The sequence below is a fragment of the Mesoplodon bidens genome, assembly GCF_964165515.1.
Source record: "Mesoplodon bidens genome assembly, chromosome: 8".
NCBI classification, from domain to species: domain Eukaryota; kingdom Metazoa; phylum Chordata; class Mammalia; order Artiodactyla; family Ziphiidae; genus Mesoplodon; species Mesoplodon bidens.
Window position 1 is genome coordinate 66,836,448 of NC_138165.1, and position 19,623 is coordinate 66,856,070.

At 34.6% G+C, this 19,623-nt stretch overlaps 1 long non-coding RNA gene across 1 annotated transcript in view; it reads left to right on the forward strand.

Annotated features, from left to right (window-relative positions):
• Positions 1-19,623, forward strand: part of LOC308621493 — a 408,448-nt gene that overhangs the window by 99,615 nt on the left and 289,210 nt on the right. Inside the window, exon 3 of the long non-coding RNA XR_014016473.1 lies at positions 1,672-1,798. This is a non-coding gene — a long non-coding RNA (uncharacterized lncRNA). The remainder of the gene's footprint in view (positions 1-1,671; positions 1,799-19,623) is intronic.

Genomic DNA, 19,623 nt, shown 5'->3' on the forward strand with positions numbered 1-19,623 from the left:
TTGAGGCATTGGCTACTTGAACGAGATATTAAAGGAAATAAAAACAAAATTTGGAAAAGAGAGGAATTTCCAGAGAAGAGAGTATTCCATGTTCAGTGACCCATCAGTAAGAATAATCAATATTTCAATATTAGTTGATAAGGAAACTGGTTGTCGGGCAGGTCAAATGAAATTAATGGTAAATGGAGATCAAGCTAGAGATACATATTGTATGTTATAACAAGATAAACATCCTCCTCTTTTTTTTTTTTCTTCAAAATCTTTTAAATGGCCAAGTATGGGTGATTTTGATAATGGTGGTGGTAACAATGGAATGATATATTAATGATATTTGCAATTCAGGTTTGGGTTTGAGAAGCAATACATATTGCTAGGTATCTAAAGCGCTAATAGTCTGACAAGTTAGAAAAATTAAGTGAATGCTGCAATGTTATGGGTTCTAGCAGTAATCTACTCCACATGACCATCTCTTCACATTTAAAACCACTTTTTATTCACAGCTGCTAATGTATGTCTTGATATTTCCAGTACTATTTAAATTGTATTTTAAGACTAAATTGTCTTTATATTTGTTATATAAGTATTTGTTAATACTTATTAATTCCAAATAAAATTACCACCACATGACAAAGTAAAATGTACAATTTCTCGTGAATAGGAAATCAGAGAAATACCATATGTGCAACTAAAAATAAGAGGCTATAATCTATGAAGGATATCTTTTCAGATAAATAAATTAATACAGTTAATTACTAATAAAGTATACTAGATTTTTCACTTGGTTCTGAAAAATATTCAAAATTATAAAATACAAACATGGCTGAAATCATTTATCATGTTTATTTTAAAAACTAAAAATATACTTATATAATATCAAGTCTGATTCTCTGATGTGATCTCTTATATCTGTAGAATTCATTTTATTGATTTTTAGCCAATGGGTAATGGTATTTCTGATTTTTCTGCCACCAGTCAGCAATGTGTGGTCATGCCCAGTAAGATTTCGGCCTTATTTTCCTGGCAGTGATCCCTCTACCTCAGCAAGTTACCTATTCTGTGTTCCTTTAATTTATTCAGTGAACATTTAATAGTATCAATTTGGTACCAGACACTGTTCTAGGAAGAAGGGTTTCACAGTGGACAAGTCCTTACATGTCAGTATAGAGAGACAGAAAATGAACAATTAGATGAGGTAACTTCATTTTGTGATGACTGCTGTTAAGACAGTTACCTTTTTGATAAGACTATGGAGTATTGTATTACAGATTTAATGGTCTATTAAGGTGCTGCATTAAATAATATTGTGCCTTTCCAGGTGGCAGATATTTAGTTCAAAACCTGAATATTGAAAAGGAAACAGGAAAGTGAAGAGCAGGAGAATAGGAATATCCCAGAAGGAGAGACAACAGATAAAAAGGCCCAAAGCAAGAATGAACTTTGTGGATATATTTTTTAAAAATGGCTTTGAGGTTGGCCAATGGGAAAATCTTTAGAGCTATGTAAGTCTTATATGTAGGGAGAATGATTTCCTGCTGGAGCTTATCTTTCCCTGAAATTATAGGGAATTTGCTGGTATGATGATGGACAAGCAATCATTAAACAGGTTATCTTTCTCCTCCACAGTATTTTACTCACAAGTGTACACATTCTCTCTACTTCTGTCCCCCTTAGTTGCTATCATCTCCATCCTCCACATGGAATACTTACGAGGTACAGCAGAAGATCAAAGAGACTCCTTGGTAAACCTACTGCCATATAGTGCCCTCTGTGAGAAGCAGCGAGATACTGAATGGAGCAGGTTAGTCAAATTATGTCCGGTTACAAAATTCACCTGAGAGAGGTACCACTTGTTTATCTTTTCTTTGTTCATCCCCATGAGGTATTAGAGGAAGTATAAAGACTTTTTTTCTGGCCACCCAATTGCTCATGGTCATATAACTGATTTGAGGCTTCCACCAAAAGGTTGACAGGGGCAGAAATATGAAGTGCATTTCAAATTGTTACACATAAAAAAAGTAAAACTTCCTAGAGTCTTCATTTAGAGGTTAGATTGGGAAAGAATGTTATTTGCATAATGAAATATTAAGAATTAATTTTTAGATTCAAACAGATTATGCTATTTTTGACCCCAATTAACAGAACTAATCAAGAATGGAATGCATTTCTTGTACATATCACACTTTACTGACAGTAAATGGCTAGTGGACATCAGTTACTGCCAATCATATTTCTTTGGTCCTCAACAGATCTATAACTTTTTTTTTCTGTGTGGCGTGTTCCATAAATTGGAGTTGTGCTACTAAACGTAGGTAAATCTGCAGTTGTAGTGGGATTAGAGGGAGGCCAAGAGTGATCAAGTGACTGGCAGCTCTGTGAGGTCTGTTTCTTAAATTTTTTGGTCAGTTTATTAAACAATGATTAAATGCTTCACACAAGCTATGCATTAAAGAGACTAACATAAACTAAAGCCCAGTAATTCAATACTGATGTGAAAAGTACAATTTGGGGGATGAAAGTATTTGTCTCCTCTATTTAGGACTGTTTTTGACAGTGTCAAGGTCCCATGTTTGAGGAACAAGGACTCAGAAGTGAAGAGATTTTTTTTTTTTTTACATCTTTATTGGAGTATAATTGCTTTACAATGGTGTGTTAGTTTCTGCTGTATAACAAAGTGAATCAGTTATACATATACATATGTTCCCATATCTCCTCCCTCTTGCGTCTCCCTCCCTCCCACCCTCCCTATCCCACCCCTCTAGATGGTCACAAAGCACCGAGCTGATCTCCCTGTGTTATACGGCTGCTTCCCACTAGCTATCTATTTTACGTTTGGTAGTGTATATATGTCCATGCCACTTTCTCACTTTGTCACAGCTTACCCTTCCCCCTCCCCATATCCTCAAGTCCATTCTCAAGTAGGTCTGTGTCTTTATTCCCGTTGTACCCCTAGGTTCTTCATGACATTTTTTTTTCTTAGATCCCATATATATGTGTTAGCATACGGTATTTGTCTTTCTCTTTCTGACTTACTTCACTCTGTATGACAGACTCTAGGTCCATCCACCTCACTACAAATAACTAAATTTCGTTTCTTTTTATGGCTGAGTAATATTCCATTGTATATATGTGCCACATCTTCTTTATCCATTCATCTGTCGATGGACACTTAGGTTGCTTCCATGTCCTAGCTATTGTACATAGAGCTGCAATGAACATTGTGGTACATGGCTCTTTTTGAATGATGGTTTTCTCAGGGTATATGCCCAGTAGTGGGATTGCTGGGTCATATGGTAGTTCTATTTTTAGTTTTTTAGGGATCCTCCATACTGTTCTCCATAGTGGCTGTATCAATTTACATTCCCACCAACAGTGCAAGAGGGTACCCTTTTCTCCACACCCTCTCCAGCATTTATTGTTTGTAGATTTTTTGATGATGGCCATTCTGACTGGTGTGAGGTGATGCCTCATTGTAGTTTTGATTTGCATTTCTCTAATGATTAGTGATGTTGAGCATTCTTTCATGTATTTGTTGGCAATCTGTATATCTTCTTTGGAGAAATGTCTATTTACATCTTCTGCTCAGTTTTGGATTAGGTTGTTTGTTATTTTGATATTGAGCTGCATGAGCTACTTGTGAATTTTGGAGATTAATCCTTTGTCTGTTGATTCATTTGTAAATATATACTCCCATTCTGAGGGTTGTCTTTTTGTCTTGTTTATGGTTTCCTTTCCTGTGCAAAAGCTTTTAAGTTTCATTAAGTCCCATTTATTTATTTTTGTTTTTATTTCCCTTTCTCTAGGAGATGGGTCAAAAAGGATCTTACTGTGTGTTATGTCACGGAGTGTTCTGCCTATGTTTTCCTCTAAGAGTTTTATAGTGTCTGGCCTTACATTTAGGTCTTGAATCCATTTTGAGTTTATTTTTGTGTATGGTGTTAGGGAGTATTCTAATTTCATTCTTTTACATGTAGCTTTCCAGTTTTCCCAGCACCACTTATTGAAGAGGCTGTCTTTTGTCCATTGTATATTCTTGCCTCCTTTATCAAAGATAAGGTGACCATATGTGCATGGGTTATCTCTGGGCTTTCTGTCCTCTTCCATTGATCTATATTTCTGTTTTTTGCCAGTACCATTCTCTCTTGATTACTGTAGCTTTGTATAGTCTAAAGTCAGGGAGCCTGATTCCTCCATCTCCATTTTTCCTTCTCAAGATTGCTTTGGCTATTCAGGGTCTTTTGTGTTTCCATACAAATTGTAATTTTTTGTTGTTGTTGTTGTTCTAGTTCTGTGAAAAATGCCAGTGGTAGTTTGATAGGGATTGCATTGAATCTGTAGATTGCTTTGGGTAGTATAGTCATTATCATAATGTTGATTCTTCCAATCCAAGAAAACAGTATATATTTCAATCTGTTTGTATCATCTTTAATTTCTTTCATCTGTGTCTTAGAGTTTTCTGCGTACAGGTCTTTTGTCTCCTTAGATAGGTTTATTCCTAGGTATTTTATTCTTTTTGTTGCAGTGGTAAATGGGAGTGTTTCCTTAATTTCTCTTTCAGATTTTTCATCATTGGTGTATAGGAATGCAACAGATTTCTGTGCATTAATTTTTTATCCTGCTACTTTACCAAATTTGTTGATTAGCTCTAGTAGTTTTCTGGTAGCATGTATAGGATTCTCTATGTATAGTATCATGTCATTTGTAAACAGTGACACCTTTAATTCTTCCTTTCTGATTTGGATTCCTTTTATTTCTTTTTCTTCTCTTATTGCTGTAGCTAAAACTTCCAAAATTATGTTGAATAATAGTGGTGAGAATGGACCACCTTGTCTTGTTCTTGATCTTAGTGGAAAGTGTTTCAATTTTTCAACATTGAGAACAATGTTGGCTGTGGGTTTGTCATATATTGCCTTTATTATGTTAAGGTAAGGTCCCTCTATGCCTACTTTCTGGAGGGCTTTTATCATAAATCGGTGTTGAATTTTGTCAAAGCTTTTTCTGCATCTATTGAGAGGATCATATGGTTTTTCTCCTTCAATTTGTTAATACGGTTTATCACATTGATTGATTTGCAAATATTGAAGAATCCTTGCATTTCTGGGATAAACCCCACTTGATCATGGCGTATGATTCTTTTAATGTGCTGTTGGATTCTTTTGCTAGTATGTTTTTGAGGATCTTTGTGTCTGTAGAAGAGTATATATTCTTAAATTCAAAAAGCTTGAACTTAATAATGAAAATTTAAGAACAAACTAAAAAAGACTAGAAGGAAGATAATAAAAAGTTAAAAATAACTGATAAAAATTACACAGTTGGTTGATAAAGCACAATGACTGATAATATTATATAAACTGTCATAGACGTACACAATTTTGCATGATATATTATTTTAGAAGGTTATAATTCCTTGATACCAAACCAACAAGCACAGAACAAGAGAAATGTAGACTAATATCATTTCTGAATATAAAAACAAAAATCATATGTGATTTAATATCTCTCCTTATATATCACATCCTTATTTTCCTTGGCCCATCCAGTTAGCCAGACTTGTTCTTCTCACAGCAGAAGCATAAATAGAAGCACATGAGGACAAATGAAAACAACACATCTTAAGGTTCAGGCTCCTGAGAGGTACAGTGACTTCCACGCACCTGCTGTTGATCAGAACTAGTCACATGCCCAGCCCAAAGTCAAGATGTGTGGAAATACATTTCTCCTGTAATAAAGCAATGGAAAGAGTGTAGATGTATGGAGTATTAAAAGATCAATGCTAATTAATTCCATTAGCCACAGAGCCTCATCATTAGAAAACCATCTACATTAAGAGATGAAAGTAGAAAAGCACGTAACCAACTAGATAACTATCCAAAAAACATTTGTTAACATTTAACATACATTTATGATAAATTATTAACATATTAAAAATAGAACAGGAATGTTTTAACTTCATAAATCGTGCCTACTAGAAACCTACCACAAATATCCTACTTAAAGTTGAAATATTAGAAACATTCCTATTATGATAAAGAAATAGGTAAGGATGTCTTCTGCCACAGCTTTTCAGCATTTTACTAGAGTTTAACCAATACCATAAAATAGAAAAAGCAAATAAGAGTTTGAGCACCATTAATGGATAGACAAATATATAACCTTGTATATTTATAAAGTGACATTTCAAGTCAGTTGGAAAAACACCATCTGTATAATAAATGGTGTGGAGCAATGCACACCAGGTCAAGTCCTTCCTGAGGTGGCCGAGATCCAATTACTGATTGATACTGACACCAGACAGTTCTTGCAGTCCATTTCAGCTTCACATCTCCCCAGTGGGGTCAAATGAGACTTTTGGACCTGCATTACAGCTCTACTTCTCCCTCTGGACAATTCTGCTTACTCCCTTTCCACTGTGCAAGTTAATCCCTGATAAACATTCTGGACACACCTTTGCCTAAAAGTCTGTTTTTGTAAAACACAACCTTCCTCATGCCATAGACCATGCTTATGCCATATCAGGGATATTTTTTTACCTTGAGGGCAAAAGAAATAAGGTACAACAGATTTAAGTAATTGGGAGTAGCTTGACAATTTAACCCCATCTTTCATAAGCTGGAAACAAGACTGTGAAACTCGATAGAAAAGACCTGGTGCTCAATTCTTTGCTCTTCTATAAGTTCACTTCATTTTTAATTGCATTATAAAAATGTCCTTGATGGACAGAGCTTCTAATAGAAAACTATATTAGGTAATTTGTATTTTACTTATGTCAAAATTTTTAGTTAGAATCATTTGCGTTAAATAATCTGAATTTTTTCTTATGAAAGTCAACTTAGAGAGGAAACAGAGAACTAATTAAAACTTCAAGTAAGGAATAACTATACCATAGCTAGTATTATTTTTTGTTTCCTTTTTCTTTTTAGAGAGAAAGGATTCTATTTTTTGGTCTGGTCTAGAACTAAAATTTGCCTTCAATGATCTAACTTATAATTTTCTTCCACTTACTCCTCCATCTTAATAACAAGGGCTAAAGGTCAAAAATCATTCAAGCGAGTGCTTTGTAAATTAGTCTAAAGAGTGTGTGACTGAGTGTACTGACTACTCTCAGGTTAGAGATTTTAATAGATTTCTTCCAAGTCTCATTAACCCTAGGAGTAAAACATCAGTATAACCTACTATCTCCTAGAATAGTTCTCACCAGTCACTAAAATATTTAATAGTCTGATACACATTCCATTTATCAGTACCTATATAATTGAGTTGTGGCAAGGGATAAATGGAAAACAACAACAACAACATCATTAAAAGCCATTACAATGGAGCTCAGTAAAAGTTAGCTTCAATATCATAAAGTCATAAGGGAAAAGGGAGTGTCTCTCTTAAAGAATATATAAATGTCTCCATTTCAATTGTTAGCAACCATCACCAACTCCCCTCAAAAAATAAGGATTAAGACAAAATAAAGCTAGAAGAATAAATGAGATTAAAAGAAATTTAATGCACAAAAACAAATTTTATTCAGTACTACATTGTAAATGAATATTAACAATTTTTGTCTTTGAATCTTTCCACGACTTTGTCTTAGTTTATTTGGGCTGCTATAACAAAACACCATGGACTGGATGACTTGTAAATACCAAAATTTAGCTCACAGTTCTGGAGGCTGAAGTCTGAAATCAGGGTGCTAGTGTGATTGGATGAGGGCCCTCTTCCAGGTCACAGACTTCTTGTATCCTTACATGGTGGAAGGGATTAGGGAGTTTTGTGGGATCTCTTTTATAAGAGCTCTAATCCCTTCCATGAAGGTTTCACCCTCATGATCTAATCATCTCCCAAAGAGCACAATTTCAATGCGTAAATTTGGGGGTGGGTGGGACACAGAAATTCAGTCTATAGCAGATTTCTTCTGTAAAACAAAAATGCTGAAGAGGATGTTTTCTAAGGTTTCTTCCAGCATTCCTGGATATACACACACTCTTTCTCTTCCTTTTTCCCTAGGAGAGTGTTAAAGAAAGTGTTAGATAAAGGAATAGATCATTATTCTTAAGATTAAATAAGAGCCAGAACAGGAGAGATACTGAATTATTTCACTGAAATATATGTAATTTTTATTTACAAATATACAAAAATAAACAAACTATTGGAATAAAAATAAATGGTGCTTTTTGTTTGTAACTTACCAGAAACTGAACTCTGTCTCTTTCAATAAAAATGAAATATATTACTTGCATAATAATAATAGGGAAATAAAGAAAGTCATGGATGACAGTAGCAATGGAAATAAGCTTGTATTCACTGTTAGGACCTGTTCTTTTATTGTTGCTCCCCTCTACATGTTGACATCTTCGTTGGAGACATGGCCATAGACAACTTTATACTAACATCCAGAAAACTCCCTTGTCAGAGAAGAAAGGGACATTTATTACCAGCTCTAGTATGAAAAAGTTTGTGAGTTGGACTCCAGTGTTCCAGCAAGGGTCTTCATGGCCAAGCGTCTTTTATCAGAGGAAGGGAAGTAATGGCAAAAAAGACCATTTAGGAGTTATTGAGCAAGCTCTCCTGTTAGATGTTTACAGTGGTGGAATAAAATATTTTTAGGAACCAGGAAAGTTAAGTGAGTAGAATGTTTATCTTTAAATAGCAAAGACTTGGGACAAAGCTCTTTTTGTTCCATCCACGATATGGCTCCTAGAGTAGGGCGTTTTGCACTTCTGTTAACTCTCACAATTCATCATTCCCAAATAACATGTCTAAATGACATACTATAAAATATGTTTGAAAAGGAAAGCTAAAGGTCTATGCACGGCTGATGGAGGGAATTGGAAACCAGGTAAACCCACCTACACGGATCATTTCATGAGTAGTAGACATAATTGCCAAGGCTCTGAGGCCAGGGCCCCAAGATAGAAGAATGAGAATGGGGGTGAAGCGATAAGACTGAAAAAGTGACTGTGGAATGACAAATTTGTTCAGCATACAGGGTGTAATATCACCCATATATTAGCTTTTGAATTATGTCCTTTCTATGTTTTGATGTCCCCTATATATTTTTCAAAGAAATGATTGTTGCCAATTACAAAGGCTGTTGGTAGTCATTTACATTTATTCATAGCTCATCTGCTAGAGACCTAACCCACAACTGTAAGTATAATGTGAAAATGTTAAGATCACTACAGCTGTTATTCTTGTACATGTAATGGCCTGTTATAAGTACTTATATATTTTACCTGCATGACTTAGTATTTTAAGATTATTTATTTTTTATGGGTGTATATTTTTAGTAACAAATAGTTATCTGTTAATTTGCTACCTTTTATCTTTGTATTGTTAGTTTTGTGCTATATGCATGTTAAATATAAATATTTAAAATATGGTTTCTATTTATTTTTTCACACATATATGCTACCTATTTTTGTCAGCTTTTTAACCTAATACTTAAATATACAATTTTACTTTCATTACAAAAAGTAGTATTCAGTTACGCATAGAGTTTTATAAATTGTATCACGCTCATGAAAGAATTTGGATAACAGTAAATTGTGTACACAATTGAGGCTTTGAAATATCACACAGTTTTACTCTAATATTAAGTAGAAAAAGGAAAATGATGACTGATGTGCTCAGAGATGCTCAATATCTGGCCTCTGAATTCTTGGCCTCAGCAAAGATCTCTGTGCCCAAATTGGAAGCAGAAACAACTGGACACCTGGTCCTCAAAGGGTGATGAAAACTTGGCTAATGGGCATTTCATAGGCAATAGATAATAAAGAGATGAACCAACACTGAATGGACAACTATGACTTTTGTTGAGATGCAAACTCCAAGGACTTTTTCACAATAGTGGCCATAATTGGTTAAGGAATCCCAGTAGACAAAAGCGGAATGGAGTCTTATGGTTAGAATTAGTTGGCTTAAAGGAAATAAAGTAGTGTGACATTTTTTGCCCATCTAAGTTTATGGCATAAGCATAATGCTTATTACAATTTCATGTACAGATTTTCCTTAAAGTATCTAACTTTTTCAATGTTTCCAACTTAACCTATAAAAAAGTATGGGGAATTTTTTCTTTCATATTTCCAAGCAGAAGCCTAGGTTTTTGAAATGCTCTGAGTTAAAAGAAAAAGTGTGTAAGAGAGCTCATGGATCAAGGTGCCCAAAAGAAAAGTTAATTTTTTGACAGTTTTTTTCATGGATGCTTCATATTTTTACTTATTTTTTTGTTGGTAGCCAAAGTTATCTCTTTTCTACTAGAAGCAAGTCTCTGCAAAGAATACTAGAACAGGGATAATAACCTTGGAGTCATCATTACCATTCTCAAATTCTATTACTAACTATCCAGTATAAAGTGTATTTCTTACTTAGGTCAGTTACAAGGTCAGTTACAGGCATCATTGTGGTACCATCCCTTACTCAATATTTTGTATTTCATTAAAAAATGTCATTAAGCTAAAGTAAGATTTATTTCTAGATAGATGAATACATAGATGAATCAATTACCATTAATTTGAAGAGTCAGTCTGGTTATGTATGAGATAATTAGATGTACTGTAGTTTTTTGTTGTTGTTTTTTGCACTGTAGTTTTTTTCTTTTTAATAAATTTATTTAATTAATTTATTTATTTTTGGCTGCATTGGGTCTTCATTGCTGTGTGCAGGCTTTCTCTAGTTGTGGCGAGTGGGGGCTACTCCTTGCTGTGGTGCGTGGGCTTCTCATTGCAGTGGCTTCTCTTGATGTGGAGCATGGACTCTAAGGTGCGCAGGCCTCAGTAGTTGTGGCACGTGGGCTCAGTAGTTGTGGCTCGCAGGCGCTAGAGCACAGGCTCAGTAGTTGTGGCACATGGGCTTAGTTGCTCCACGTCATGTGGGATCTTCCCGGACCAGGGCTTGAACCCGTGTCCCCTGCATTGGCAGGCGGATTCTTAACCACTGCACCACCAGGGAAGCCTGCACTGTAGTTTTAAACAAATTAAAAGAAATTAGAAAAAGGCTGTCTGGGGTCCTTAGGAGCTAGTGAGGAGGGAAAGAATAGAAAACAAAGAATAAACAGTGTACAAATGGAGAAAGGATATTGCAAATGCTTACTATTCTTTCAAGATCATTATCTGAAGCAGTACACTCTTACGACATCTAGTTACATTTTACAGCCGTCTTTGACAGTACATAAAGCAAGAAAAATAAAAAGCATAAAGTATAGAAAGGAGAAAGTAGAATTTTATCATCCTTATTCCCAGATAACATGAGTTTACTGAAAGTCTATGGAATCTATAAATACAAAACAACTAAAACTAATAACTGAAATAAGCAAGGTCTCAGTATATAATTCAATGATACCAATTATGTTTCCATATATAAAAATAAATAATTGAAAAAAATTTAAATGTATAATATAATAAAAGGAAAGATGTAACATAAGATGTGTAAAATCTCACTGAAACTAGAAAACATTGCTGAAAGAACTTTAAAAGAATCTTAATAAATGGAGATATATACTATGTTACTGAATTGGAAAAGTCAATATTGTTAACTCGTCCATTCTCCACAAATTGATCAATAGATTCAAGACAATCTCAATCAAGCACATCAAGACCTACTTTAGAGTGGACAGGGTGATTCCAAATTTATGTGAAAATGCAAAGGTCCTAGAATAGCTAAAGCCATCTTGAAAAAGAAAAAAGCCAGAGGAATGGTACAATTTAGTTTTAAGATTTACTGTGAAGGTATAGTAGTACAAACAGCATATTATTGATGTGAGGGTAGACAAATATAACAATGGAGCAGAATAGAGTCCAGAATAGAATCACCTATATATTTTTAATATGTATGCAACAGAGACACCAGAAAAAAAATCAATAGTGAAAATTCAGTGAGAGATAGTGCTGAATAAGCAAATATGTGAGAAAAGAAATAAACCTTGTAACCTATCTCACACTATATATGAAAATTTATTTTGAGATGCATTATGGCCTAAATGTTAAACCTGAACCTATAAACATTTTGGAAGAAAATATAGAGACTATCTTCATGGAGCAGTCAAAATTAGAGAGAAAGGACAGTCTCTAAGCTAATAAAAATTGATAAGTTGGACTTCATCAAATTAAAACTTCTATTTTTCAGAACACAGCCATAACAATGTAAAGGCATAGATTGGTATCTAAAACATGTCAATGAATCTGTATCTAAAATATATAATGAATTGTTACAACTGAAATAGAAAAAAAAAACAAGAAAAATATACAAAAGAACTGAACACACATGTCACAAAGAAAGGTATACAAATAGCCAAGAATTACATGAAATTATGCTCAAAATTATTAATCAGCAATGAAGTGCAAATGTAAAACACTTTGAAATTCTATTACATATCTCCAGAATGGCTACAATTGAAAAGCAGTTATTTAAAGATTTTGGCAAAGATGGAGCAAGGAGAACCCTCATACATTACTGGTGGGAGTATAAAATGTTACAACAACTTTTTAAAACAGTTTTCAGTTTCTTATAAAGTTATATTTACCCTGTGACCCAGCAATTCCCCTCCTAAATATTTTACAAGAAAAATGAAAACATATATACACAAAAGGACTTGTGCAGTAATTTTCATAGCAGCTTTAATTATAGTAAGCAAAACCTGACAACATTTCAATTGTCCATCAAGAAGAGAATGGATTAACAAACTGTGGTAGCTTCTTACAATTAAGTACGACTCTGCAATACAAATTTTAGAAATTCTGATGCACATAACAACATGGATGATTAGCAAAAACATTATTTTGAGATAAACCAAAAACAGACATAAAAGAATAAATATTGTATGATTGAATTTATGAGTTTCTAAGAGAGGTCAAGTTATCTATGGCAGCCATCCTCAACCTTTTTGGCACCAGGGAAAAGTGTTTTGTGGAAGACAATTTTTCTACCGACTGGGGGATTGGGGCGCGGGAATGGTTCAGGTGGGAATGTGAGCGATGGGGAGCAGCAGACGAACCTTCCCTCGCTCGCCTGCCACTCAACTCCTGCTGTGCGGCCTGGTTCCTAACAGGCTGCGGACTGGTACCAGTCTGCGGCCCGGGGTTTGGGGACCCCTGATCTATGGTGATCATAATTAGACCAGTGTTTGCCTCTGGTGAAGAGTGGGGTGGAGACAGATGGGAAAGTGGCCTGAGAGAAATTTCTGCACATGGGAAATAGCCAATTTTTAAAGAAGTGTGGGTTAGAGGAGTATATGCATTTGCCTGAACTCATCATACTGAGCACAAAAGATGTGTATATTTTATTGTATGTACACTTTAATTCACTAAAAATATTAAATAATACAATGGAAAGCAGGATTCAATATTCATAGCTAATAGTCACTCAAAGGTAATATGTCACTAACCAAATAAAAAAGGCATAATTTTTAGACTTACCTATAATGTGTCAAAATAACTTCTATGTAAATATGTTACATTTTGTCTCATTAAAATCAAAGGCAATACATATGAGAAGTCTCCGTACACAACGTATCTTCACTGAATTTCCTATCCACTCCATCTACAACATCTGCTCACTTTGATAATGTATTCTTTAAAGACAGAAATAGAAACAAAGCTTTAAAACACATGCTTGCAGTAGTTCTGGTAGTTAAAATTCACCATGTTGTGTGAAAAATTTAACACAGTTTATTTACTTGAAAATTAGAGTACCTGGATCTCAAACTGTGAAGTATTGGATAATTGGTGATTCCCCCAGATATGTGGATAGAAATACATTGATAACATTATTTCAATAATTTTTCCATAATAGCCTTCTTAAAAAACCATGACAAATTGTATTTAGTGTTTGTTGCTTTGATCCTTTTGTATGATGATATTTAATAACTTTGCCTCAATTATAGTATTATTTTAATTTGAAAATCTATTCACTGAAATCATATATATGATATAAATACCATCTCTAAATTTAGAGCAAGTTAACAACAAAGTCAAGCATGGATTTTTTTTTTATTATGAATTAGCTCTATGCAGTTGGCTTGTGCTTACCTTCAAGATAATTATATTAAAATTAAGTGTAGTGATTGTACCAGAATATTACTTTCATTTTGAAACAAGAAATCTTTTGGATAAATAATTTATTGGTACACTTCCTCTGTATCAATAAATTTTTATTTTTTAAAATGTCATAGTAATGATTAGCATGAATTACTATAAATTTATTATATACTCTTCCTACGAAACTTGTATGATATTGTTATTCTATGAGTGTTATTAGTATATATAGTCACAGCTAGAGAATGTTCATTCTTTAAAATATATATATTTCTATTTTTAACTATAAACTAGTAATATAACAGGATGATATTCTTTTCATTATTACAGTGCATATATGTATATATGCATATATATACATATGTGTCTACATATATCTTATTAGCATTTATATATAATACATATATATATATATACATAAAATATTATAAGTATTGTTAAAACTGCCTTTAAAAAAATACAGGGTGTGTTGGGGCTTCCCTGGTGGTGCAGTGGTTGAGAGTCCGCCTGCCGATGCAGGGGACACGGGTTCGTGCCCCGGTCCGGGAGGATCCCACATGCCGCGGAGCGGCTGGGCCCGTTGGCCATGGCTGCTGAGCCTGCGTGTCCGGAGCCTGTGCTCTGCAATGGGAGAGGCCATAACAGTGAGAGGCCCACGTACAGCAAAAAAAAAAAAAAACAACAAAAAAATACAGGGTGTGACATCAAGTGAACTATATTACAAAGGCAAGAAGTTACAATATCAGAAGACTCTGATTCTAGTTCCTGCTCTGCCTGATGCACATCTAGATCTATCACATAGGCTCTCTGAGCCCTGATGCTTTTCCCTGTAATTTGAGCTTAATAACATCTATCTCACTGGGCTGTTCTAGGATTACATATTTGGGGGATCATATTAGAAGGATTACATTGGAAAAAACCCTGTAAACTTTTAGAGTTCTCTAAAGATGTTAGGAATTATTATATCAGGTTACATTAAATGTAAATAACCATATGAAACAATGTGTATATGGTCATAGAGCAAGGTATGTTGTTTTATCATTATATTTCATACTAGAATGGTGAAATGACAGTTATAATTCATTGACTAGAAATAGTGAAAATAAGCATTATCAAATACATATTACTTTCCAGGCACTACTCTAAATAACTATTTTTATATACTACTTGTGACTTGGTGTAACTGAAAGTGGGGTCTGGCTGCTCGCTGCTCAAAAGCCAATAGAGAGGCAAGTTGGTGGAAAGGAAAGTTTGCTTTATTTTGGATGCTGGCAACCAGCAGGGCAGTGGTGGCGGGGGAGGGCAGATTACCGACCAAAGGCCGACTCCCTGCCACTGACAATCAGTGGGCAAGGGCTTATAGACAGAGGGAGGAGGCTACATGCAGAAACAGCATGATCAGCTCTGACAGTCATCTTGAAATTGGTCATGTGGTGGTCTGACCAGCGTTATCTTGATTGTTTTAAATACAGTTAATCTTCAGTTCCAGGGTCCATTTGTTCCCACGTCTTTGAGGCCAGTTCTCGGAATTGTAGCAGCATATGTCATGGCTACAGTCTGGCCATTGTGTAGTTAACTTCTGCCTGGTGAGGGTTTTAGTATCTCTAAGACAGCTCACAGGATATGGCTCAGGCTATTATCTATAGCCCTTGAGAAGGGACTAAAGGTCCTTGGCTTTGCACTAACCAAGCTATTATTGTTTTGTCCTGTTTGACTGTTTTCCTTTGCTTTTGTATTTTTTCACGTCTCTGATTAAACTTACTCTTTGGCTAAAGTTTTTCCACAGACAAAAGGAAGGCGGAGGACATGGCAGGGAAGGACCATAAGGTCCTGCTCCGTTTCATTAGGATACTTATTTTTTCCAGGGTCACACATGGGTAGCTGTGTTCTTAACTACAGCAATATGCACTGTGTCATATATTATAAACCCCTTTCTTTTATATGTATTAATTGCATTGATTCAAATTCGGTGCAAAAAGATCATTGATTGGATTGTATTAACTAGGTTATTTTAAATATTTAGAATAATATAGCATATTGCTTTTTCTTTTAATCTGTTGAAGGAAACTATTCCTGTATTTCTTTTTCCTGTGTTTAAGGAAAGTTTAAAGAAATTATTAGTTCATCTCACTATTTTCTTTAACACATCAAAATATATTCAATTTTGTGGAGATAAACCAGTTGCTTGCATGTATTTATAGGAGAATGTTGTCTCTTTCAAAACTAACTTGATTTTAATTTTCCATGAGTAAAAAAGCATCAGAAAATCTAAAACCAACAGCAGAAAAGAAATAAATTAGGAAAGTTCCACACTGAAGATATGATGGAATAACATAGACTAGATTTACCCTCCCACCATAAACAGCTAGAAAACTAGGCAAAATATGTGGTGTGGGGGTAGAGGTGATGCTTTTCTGACATTGGACAATAGGTAGCATAGGTCAGTGGTCCCAGACATACTAAAGCTGAGAGAATCCATTACCAGTGAGCCAATACTACCAGATCTGTTAAGGAAATCTGTCAGAAGACAAATTGGGTGAGCCCTATGATTGCATCAGCTGATGGGTTTTAGGGAGTTTCCAGTTCTTAACACAGAGACGGGGAGCCCAAATAGCAGCAATTTTCCTGTTTGCGGAGACAGAAATTGGAGCTTGGGGAGGCCAAGGAGGCTAGAATTTGTGGGAAAAGGTACTAGAGAAGAGAGATGAAGGAGGTTTGGAGGGAGAACGAGAGAGAGAGGGAGAGAGAGAGGGAGAGGGAGAGATTGATTGAGAGAGAGATTGAAAGAGAGGATAAGAGAGAGAGGATGTAGCCGGGTTTAGTGAAGAATCAGGGAAATGGTAACTGTCATACACTGTTGTTAGAGCATAAATCAAAATAACCACTTTAGAAAGCAATTTGGCAGTATCATTTCACTGTACACACAGTCCAACTCAGCAGCTAAAATCTTGGGTTAACATTCCAGAGTAAATGGTAAATTTGCACAGGGAAAGACGTGTAAGTATGCTTTTGCAAAAGAGAAGGTGGCACATTGGCGATCTGCAGAGGATTCCACTTGTCTTTGGCTGGGCATGATAGACACATACATGAGAGAAAACTACTGAAATAGAAGAATCACTGGAAAGCAGAGAGAATTCATCACCAGTGGGCCTAAAATATTAAAGTCCGTGAGCCAGAATAAAGATAAAAATTTGAATCTACCAAAAGAATGAACAGCACTGGAAATTGGAAATATGTAGTAAATATAAAATGATTTATTTCTATTTATTTAAATACCTTTAAAAGATATTGTATAAAATCAAAATAGTTATAATACACTGTGGAATTTATAATGTATGTAGAAAATTTATAACAAAAATAACAGGTAGACAGGGAAGAAGAATAGGAGTATATTGTTATAAAGTTCTTATATCACGTCTGAAGTGGTGCAGTATTAATCTATGGTAAACTATGGTAAGGTAAAATGTATGCTGTAAACCCCAAACCAACCACAGAACATACCGAAACAAACAAAAACTGACTTGTGTCCTACCGATAGAATATGGCAAGGGTGATGAGATGCCACTCCCATGATCATGTTATGTAATAACATTGTTCATTGCTAGTATATAGTAAAGCAATTAACTTCTGTGTATTAACGTTTTATTCTTCAACATTTTTATAATTACCTATTAGTTACGGTAGTTTTTTGTCAACTCTGTTAGATTTCCTACAGAGAATCATGTCAGCTGTGAACAAAGTCAGTTTTATTTATTCTTTCTCAATCAATCTGTATACCTTTTGTTTCTTTTTATTATCTCATTGTATTAGCTAGAACTTCCAGCACAGTGTTGAAAAGGAGAGGTGAGGGAGATATAATTGCTTTGTACCTATCTTAATGGGAAAGCTTTGAGTTTCTAATCACTAAGTATGATGTTAGGCTTAGATTTTTTCATAGATATTCTTTATAAGATGAGGAAGTTCCCCTCTATTCCTGGTTTACTGAGTGTTTTTATCTTTATGATATTAGATTTTGTCAAATGCTTTTTCTGCATCTCTGATATGATCATGTGTTTTTTTTAGCTTATCAATATGATGGATTACATTAATTAATTTTCAAATCTTGAATCAGCCTTGAATACCTGGAATAATCATGTCTGGTTTTGGTGTATTATTCTTTTTATGCATTGTTGGGATCTATTTGCTAATTTTTGTGAAGGTCTTTTGGGTTTATATTCATGAAAGATATTGATATGTAGTTCTCTTCTAGTAAGGTCTTTGCCTGGTTTTGGTATTAGGGTAAAGCTGGCTTCACAGGATGAATTATGAAGTATTCCTTCTGCTTATATCCTCTAAAAGAGATTATGGAGAATTGGTATAATTTCTTTATTAATAGTTGGTATAATTCACCAGTGAACCCATCTGGGCCTGGTGCTTTCTGTTTTGGACTGTTAATAACTACTGATTCAATTTCTTTAATAGATATAGGCCTATTCAGATATCTACTTCTTATTATGTGAGTTTTGTCAGATTGTGTCTTTCAAAGAATTGGTCCATTTCCTGTTGCTTTTCTAATTTGTAGACATAGTATTCCTTTATTATCCTTTTAATGTGATCTTTAATGATCTCCCTTCTTTCATTTCTCATATAAGTAACTTGTATTCTCCCTTTTTTAAAATCTTAGAAGCGTATTGATTTTATTGATCTTTTCAAAGAAACAGCTTTTGGTTTCATTTATTCTTTTCTACTGATTTCCTGTTCTCAGTATCATTTATTTCTACTCTCTTATTCTTTCTTTTCTTTTGCTTACTTCAGATTTAATTTGCTCCTTTTTTTCTAGTTTCCTAAGGTGGAATCTTATATTATTATTATTTTTTTTTTTTAAAGAAGATGTTGGGGGTAGGAGTTTATTAATTAATTAATTTATTTTTGCTGTGTTGGGTCTTCGTTTCTGTGCGAGGGCTTTCTCTAGTTGTGGCAAAAGGGGGCCACTCTTCATCACGGTGCGCGGGCCTGTCACTGTCGTGGCCTCTCTTGTTGCGGAGCACAGGCTCCAGACGCGCAGGCTCAGTAGTTGCGGCTCACGGGTGTAGTTGCTCCGCGGCATGTGGGATCGTCCCAGAGCAGAACTCGAACCTGTGTCCCCTGTATTAGCAGGCAGATTCTCAACCACTGCGCCACCAGAGAAGCCCGGAATCTTAGATTATTATTTTAGATATTTCTTCTTTTCTAATAAATGCTTTATGATAAAATACTATATTTTTTTCTCTAAGCACTGGTTTCTCTGCATCCTACAAATTTTTATAAGTAGTGTTTTCATTTTCATCTAGTTAAAAGTATTTTTAGTTTATTCTTGAGATTTTTTTTGAAAATGTGTTGTTTAATCTCTACATATCTGAGAATTTTCCAGTTATTTGGTTTTCTTTTTGATTACTAGTTTAATTCAGTTGTGGTATGCATGTAGATATTGTATGATTTCTATTATTTTAAACCTATGAAGGTAAGTTTTATGGCCTAGATGTCTCATGTTAGTTTGAGAAAACTGTAATCTGCTGTTGTTGGAAGAAGTAGTCTATAAATGTAAGTTATATCCAGTTAATTCATGGTGTTGTTGAGTTCAGCTTATGAC